The 8,295-nt window shown below is 40.0% G+C and overlaps 1 long non-coding RNA gene across 1 annotated transcript; it reads left to right on the top strand.

The window, feature by feature from the left end:
- Window positions 1-147: 147 nt before the first annotated feature.
- Window positions 148-2,490, top strand: LOC309690215. The gene is made up of 3 exons (XR_014271668.1): window positions 148-264; window positions 610-687; window positions 1,795-2,490. It is a non-coding gene; the product is annotated as an uncharacterized lncRNA (long non-coding RNA).
- The last annotated feature ends 5,805 nt before the right edge of the window (window positions 2,491-8,295 follow it).

Consider the following 8,295-nt stretch of genomic DNA (forward strand, 5'->3'; position numbering starts at 1 on the left):
AACATCCTCTCCAACTTGTGATCCAACCAATCAAAAAAAGGTACACCACAGACCAATGCCATTTACTTCCTGTTTGGAAAATATATGTGTGCTGTATTAAGTAGTTAGGTAAGGCTGACTCTTTGGTTGTATATGTGTTGTAGATGCTGTGCAGTATAATTGCTATGATTATTACATATACAGTTTACTCTGTTTTGTGGCATTGAAGTTGTTAAAGGCGTTGTATAGAGATAAGGACCAAATTACACATGACATTCATTACCGGTAAGAAAGTGTTGTTGTTGTGCTATTTCTTTTGTGACACATATAGGTTTACACAGGAAGTGATCGTTCTTACTGGCAATTTAAGGTATCTGACTACATTCACATCTGATTTAAGTTCTTCTCTTTGGCTGCTCTTCTTCAGTTTTATGGTGTTAAAAAGACAATCAATGGAATGCTTGGTGAGATATTTTTGTGCTAGACTGTTTATTAAGTGCTGCTTCACTGTCCAAGGCATTCTTGGTAAAGACATCTTATTTATGATAAGGAAATCTTATTTAGAATTTAAATTTTATAATTTGAGTCAGTTGTACTGAAATCTTGTTTCTAAATAATATTTTCTTCAAGTTGCTATGGGAGACTTTCTCAGATATTTGGGCATCAACTGGACCTCGACTTTGATATGTTGCATCTTCCTGGAAGCAGGTATATTTAATTTACGCTTTCCATGACAATGGGTATAACCTACAGGAACAGTTTGACAATTTGTGAAATATGTTTTTTCCCCTAAAATATAAGTTGGGAAAGTAATTTTACCCAACATTTTACTTAAATATCTACAAATCTTTCCATATAATTTTGTCATAAGTGCATAATGTGGCATTTAGTGGAATCTGTTCAAATGAAATATACATGATTGTTATACATTCAGTTTATACAAAGCACAGTTTCCTTATTGATGAATTATTTGAAGAAGCAATCTTCAAATAAGTTTGCTTCTTCTGCATTTACTTAAAATTCTTATTTCAAGTTTATTGAGAGTGACGAAACATTTTTAGTTTATCACTTCAGGGATCTGCTGGGAATTTATAGACTTAAAAGTTCACTTAGGTGTGCCTGTGACTGCTCATGTAGAGCTCTAAAAGTCAAAACCAGAATAGAAAAGTGGACTCTGAAGTTCATCAGAAACAAGTCAGAAAATTTCACTCTGAACAACTTGAAGACATTTCAAAGAGGTTGTTTTTGAGACAATAAATGACAATAAAGAAGACAAGGTCAAATCAAAGCATGAAGACAAATTTGTAATTCAGTGTGTGAGACAATAAAACGTCCACAGCCTTTTACATGATATTGATTAACGCTGTGCACCTCTACCCCAGCTCTGCATGAAAAAGCAGAGGTGTAGTTAAAACAGCATCCATAGAAAAGTTGTAGCAAATTGAGATGATAGATTTGGATGTGTTGAGGAGTATCAGCTAAATCTATAGTTGATATGACCTGTCGCTGAGATCAGTTAGTGTTTGGGGATCTTGGCCTCAGCTTAAAGTCAGTATAGCAAAATGTAAATGAAACCAGAATGCAATGATTTTTTAATTAATATGAAGTGTGTATGTTCCTTAAAGAATACATAGAATAAAATAGAGAATTTAAATCATTTGCAAATAATTGCATTCAGGTTTGGTGCATTATATATCATGCAGCATCAAAATTAAACAGGAAATAGGTTAGATTTATTTAGTGTAATGCAAATGTTACAAATCCATTGGATGCAGCAAAATGATGACTATGATGTGATTTTACTTTGTTCCTCAGTTGGGAAAGGCACATCCTTGACAGCTGGGTGCACAGTGACCCTGCACTGTACCAGTAACACAATTGGTGACCTCCTTCAACTGACATGGGGAAGGAATGGGACTCTTTTGTTTAGTTTCAGGCCACAGAAAGCCTCAAACAGCAGCTCTGTCACCTTAAGCAGGTCTCCTGCTGCTGCCACCCTGAATCTGACCATGTCCACCTTAGAAAGCCAATCATATGCACTAATCATAGAGAGCGCCCAGAAAAATCACACAGGAAACTACACTTGTGAAATAACCACAGACTCTGGAGTCTTCGAACAGAAATGGGAGCTTGTGATTACAGGTGAGTTTATCAGCTTTTGAAGTTTTTAGATTACAAAAACCAACCAACCAAACAGACAAAAAAGCACACCTTACACACCCATCATGACTGAATACAGTGTGGGGGCGAGGGCAGAGGCTGGCTGATGGTGGGGCACGTAAAGAAGAAGAGGTTGGCAACAATGGCATTTTTTAGCTTATCCCATTTTTTATCTTCTTTTTAAAATACACAAGTCCCTGCCCTTTTACTCTAAAGATTACACTGGATTAACTGCAGTTTGTGAGCTTTTATAGTTGGCTGGTGAGAGCACTACTCAAATGCTGTTCTAGGTGAAAGTTGAAAACTCACCCACACACATTAGCACTGAGCACCTCTGGCTGCACTGACATTTCCTTCATAATTGTGCATTGACCTTAATGTTAGATTGTGTGGCAGGATTAATGCTTTTCCCACTCAAACCAAAGTATGAAAGTAGAAATTTGCACTAATCATGGAGAGAGTCCAGAAATATCCCACAGAAAACTACACTTGTGAAACGGTCATGGACTTGGGAGTCTTCGAACAGAAATGGGAACTTAGTGTGAGGTGAGTTCCTCACTTCTAGGTAGGTGGAAAATGCAAACAAGAAGAGGGTGAAAATTTTGGCATTTTCCTCACCTGCTTGTCACGAGTCGTTATGGTTTTACCTGTGGTTTGAAACCTGTTAAAGGGTGATGGGGGGATGTAAGTTTCCTCTAAAATTGTTTTTGGGGCTGGCAATCCCACATAAAGTGATTTTAGGGGAACGCTAACCTACACCTGCCACTATACATCACATCAGCTGTAACTGCACTTCCATTGCATTCATATTTGTGTCTTACAACACTAGAGACTTCTTTCTAATGAAGGGAACACAAGTTAATTAAGTACTACAAGTGAAATGAGTCACTTTGTTTTCCACAGAGGAAGCTGAATCAAGTGGAATCCATGATGCAACAGCAGTTATTGTACGTTGTGTGTGTTTCCTGGTTATTACAATTACTGCTTTGGCCATTATGAGAAGGGTCTGCAAACAATGATCCAAGTAAGTTGCTTCCATTTATTCTATGACATGATCTTGTGCTAATGGAATCACAGTGATCACAGAAAAAGTTACCAAAAACATATAGATCTCCCTGCAGGCAAGTAGGGGATCAATCTGAATTACCATATCGTCCACTTTAGGAAAAGATAGTGAACTTTACTGATACTGAAGATAATGACTTTTTTTTTCCGTAGGAGGAGCAGAGAAGATCTTTATGAAAACTCATGGGAAACTGAAACTTGTCAAACATGTGACGCACATTCAGCTCAGCTATTACAAATACGTGCTGAATGACCTAATTGTCATGTTTCTGGGTCATTTCCCCAGTGTTTTTGAAGTCTTGTGTTTTGGTGTCATTTTTGTATTATTGTTTATGTTCTAGGTTCATTAGCAGTCTGTAAGTTATTCTGTCTTGAGTTTCTTATATCCCCCTTTGGTTCCTTCTTTTATGTGTGGGTCCTTCTGTCTTATTTCACTTTTCTGTTCACATGTTTCCCTGAGTGTTTTTTCCTCTCAGTTTTTGTGTCATGTTGTGTGAGTTTTATTTCAGTTTAGTTTAAGTTAGTTGTGTAACTCCTGCACTCCAGCAATAAAGCTGCTTTATTGAGTTTAAGTCCTGTCCGTGAGTCTGCTTCTGGGTCCTATCCTGCCTGCTGTGCATCGCCAGTCCTTGACATCACACATAACAAAAGAATACACAACCTTTAGCTTTACACATTGTGAGATTATTATACTATCTTATGCCACCTTATACTTCTAATCAAATAATTGTTGAATCATTATACAGCTATAGGCCACATTATGCCTTGGATTAGAGATTGTGAAATCATTACACTGATTTATGATGCATTATACTGCTGAGTTATAAGAAATGCTGTTTATGTAGAATCATGGCCTTCGTTTTCTGATTAGAAAGAACAAAACATACTGAACAGGAAGCCAAGTTCGTAACTCAGGCTCACTGAGAGAGAGAAAAAATGTGGATGTTTAGGTTTTATGACTTTGGAGGGGGGCTTAAGCTATAAGAAAGGGAGAAACCTTCGGACACTTCGAGATCTGGTGGACACCCTCCTGTCCACATCTCCCGTCCGGACGTTTATGCTCAATGTTGTATGGAATAAAGAGATTGTTGATTGAGCATTTATACACCGGGTGTTGTTCTTCCTTGATCCCAATGATCAAAGACTTGGGATATTTAACAACTTGGTGCTGTGTGACCTGGATCTTTGGTGTGCTGAGGAAGGCAGATTTGGTCTGTGGTGAGATCGTGAGACGAGGCGAACAGAGGACCGGTCCAACAGAGTAAAAAGGTGAGCGCCACCTGTTGTAAAAAATCGAAGTGTGCATATTGGACATTCTAAATTAATCTGTTCGCTGAGGTACACGTATTTTCACATTAAATTCTGTCGGTGTCTGGTTTTGGGAGCGAAACAAAGAACATCATAAGTTGAGGCTGAATTCCAGTGTGTCTAGGTTCCACATTAAATTCTACATTTAATTTCGTTTATGACTGGCTTTTGGGGCAAGAAACTGTGAAAAAAACAAGTTAGGGGCAAATTTCAGTATATGAAATAGAGACTGGCTTTTGGTGCAGAAAAACTTGAAATTATTTCCAAGTTGAGCTTGGAGGTTTCTCTGTGTGTTTCTGCGTGTGAGACATGCTCTCTGTATGTTTCAGTGTGTGAAATATGAACATGGTGACAGTGACGGTGGATGTGTGAATTACAGGGCACTAGAGTGAAGACACGTTTGATAAGATACTCAGGTTGACGCCTAGCGGGCCTTGTGGATTTTGTCCTAGGAGTGGTTCCCCCAACCGGTGTTCTGGACGCAGCCCGGATGTAACTAGGATAGCAACCTTGGGAGTAGGACCTCTAAAAAGCTTTGTTCATGGTTTGGCAACCCTCCTGCCTTTGGACGCAGGGGCAGGCCCAGCGGCGTCTGGTTAGATGAGGTGGCGACTTGGGAACTGAGGACTCCCGCATCAGCCGCAGTATAAACAAAGAGACTGCTGTGTAATCATGGGTTGAAGTTTATTCTGGCGTAGAACAAGATACGTATTTAAAAATCACAGGTTGAGTTCTACAACAGGTAAAAAGGTTGACGAGCACAGCGGCAATAGATTAAGATAACGGGAACCACACCCAGCAAGAATCCACAGCTGTAGAACGGACAGCAGCAAGGAGATAATTAGAGGAGAAATGAAGGTTTTAAGAGCACATAAAAATTGGGTTGAAATTTGGGCCAACTGAGTTGTGGAGGTTCAGAAAGTGTCCAGAGCATCGCAACAAAAGGTGAAACAAAAACACGCACACAGGCAGAGAAATGTAAGAGAAAGGCACCTTTTAATGAAATGCCTTTTTTGGGAAAAAAAAAAAAAGCTAAGGCAGAGAGGGGCTTTGCTGGATCTGCAGCTCCACTGAACACACATACACTGGACCCCTGCTCTCCCCTCTCCCATCTTTGACGTGACCCTGACCAATCGCTGCAGCAGCTGGACCCACAACAACAACCTGAAAATGTCAACCGTGCTGCAGGAAAGGGATCTTATGCAGCAGAGACGGAGAGCGCTAAACTTAGGGCCTGTTTCACTACACGGGGGGAAATTCCCAGACAGCTTCAGCTCACAGAGCTGTGACGAGACGCCCATTAAGCCTGGATGAAAAGTGAGGCCGAGCAACATAATGCTGACCTTGATTACTCTGCATTAACACTGTGCAGGGCAGTGACGGACCAACACGGATGATCGGGCGGCAGAGGAAAAGGGAGTGGCGGAGACAGAACGAGCAACTGAGGTCAAAAGCCACCTCAGAAAGGACAAAACACAAGAAGATGCAGGTTTCACCTGCGGCAAGCATGGACATTTGGGAAAGGACTGCCCAAATTGGGGTCAGAACCAGGATGGACAGCACTGTGAGCAGCAGCAGTGGTCGCAAACAGACTGAAAAGAAGGAGAGCAGGACCCCAGGGCACGCTTCAAGCTGTGGTTTACCCAAGACACCAGAACAGGAAAGTGATGAACACACACACACACACACACACACACACATCTACACACACACTGACTCAGCACGGAGTGATACACACACATGAACACATGTCCACTTGTTGATTGAGTGAGAAATGACACACACACCTAAACCTAGAAGCTGATGCAATGAGAAGTGATCCACACATAAAATACACATGCACAAGCTCGTGCAACAAAGAGTGATGCACACACACATGCTGATACAATGAAGAAAGCTTTACTAATAAGTGCCTATGCAAAATGCTGTATACACACACACACATACAGAATCTGTTACATGAAGCTATTGATAACACAGAACACATTTTATGTCCTCCAGAGGGCACATATGTACATTTAAGAAAACAATGAAAACAATGTCTCTGTGTGGTGACAGGGTGGACTTTTTGCGTGTGACTTCATGCCTCGGGATGTTTATGGCTGCTCAAGGCCTCGACTGAATTGTTTACTGTGCTTCACGCAGCCTGATGAGGAGCAGTGGTACAGAGTGAAAATGATGAACTACCTTTGTAATGTTTAATTTGGAGCACTGCTTTTTCTATGATTGAGATTTAATTCATGGAGGAACAAAAGGTGCTACGGCAGCTGAGGTTATACTTCCCAAACACTATTGTTCCATGGGGAAGCAAAAACTTTCCTGTGAATTTTCTGGTTTATTTTTGGGTTTTGCTTGGCACTAGGTTGATTTTATCAGTGAGGTTAGGGTTGTTTTCTTTCTCTAAGAGAGAGAGAGACGGTTTTATGCTTGGACATGTCTGGAACTGGCCCTAGTATTTGTTATTCGTATTCTTATTTTATTGTTTACTTTTGTTACAGTGCACTGAGATAAGAAATATGAGAGGTGTGATCCATCGATGGTGATATTTTATGAGTTCATGCTTTAAGAATCAGCTCTCTTTTAACCAGCACCTGGAAGACTGAAATTTAAAGCACTATGAAATATTCTTACTGAAAACAGTCACAAAGTGTGTTTCTCCATGATTGTCATGGGCTTTGGAGAAGTTCATTTATATGGGACACTGATGACATGAGATGGTAAGTCCTGAGTCTAAAAGGATTGCAGCGAGTCAATCCAGTCCAAAATCATAACGAATAGTTTTTCTTTTAAAATTAATGACGTTATCTTGCTGGTGACGGAGACTGGACTAGGTTGCGTGTGAGACTCCACTCTCAGCAATATCTGGTATGGATGTGTGTGAATGAATGCGTGTGACTGGACTGTGATGGACTGACGATGTGGACTAAAGTTTTGACTGACTTGATACTGTGACAAAGAGTGCACCAACCTTAGGATTAGTAAATATGACATAGTATTCACCCAGCCGGTAAGAAAAGTGTGAATGCTTTGCTTTGTTTTGTTTTTTGCAGGAGCAGGAGGACAAGAGAGACCAGAGAGGGAGACTGTAGCTTCACATGAGAGTGTGGAATTTTGAGTTACTGATGTTTGCATTAAGAAAATTGTGTTTTAATGGCTGTGTTTTGATTAGGGTATCACGTTATTGTTGGGAATGCCAAATGCTACAGTGGAGAAAACTTTTGATATCACTTATGACTGGAATATATTACTATTAACCATAGCAGGCCACTGTAGAAGTCAATTAAATTTTATAGAGGAAAATAGCCAAAACCAAAACAATATTTATCAATAAAAGGGGAATGGTAGATTTGTCACAGTCATACTCGAGTTATGTAATAACAAACACTGGTCCACGTGATTTAGGTTTCCCCTTAAAATAGTAAATTATTAAAAGTAGAATACAACCGACAGGGGCATGTGCTAGGATGTGATACTGCAAAAGAACAACAGCAAAGTAAAGAAAGAAAACCTATTGTGTTTAGCTTTGATAAATTCAAATTAAAATGTACCATTACACTCAATATATGCAAATTTTGTATGAAGCACATGACTGATAACCGTTCTGTCCTGAGCCTTTGCTTCCTATAGCACCCACTTGATCACACCACCAATTTTCACACCAAAAGGTGGGTAATTGCAAATGTTCGAGGGAGGAATATCACCGAAAGTGGGAAAAAGATTGGCTAACCTGGCCAGGGAATGTAATAAACAGGACTGTCAGAATAGTCGGCGTTAAAGTCACCT

The sequence above is a fragment of the Aulonocara stuartgranti genome (assembly GCF_965226115.1).
Source record: "Aulonocara stuartgranti genome assembly, chromosome: 16".
Taxonomy (NCBI): domain Eukaryota; kingdom Metazoa; phylum Chordata; class Actinopteri; order Cichliformes; family Cichlidae; genus Aulonocara; species Aulonocara stuartgranti.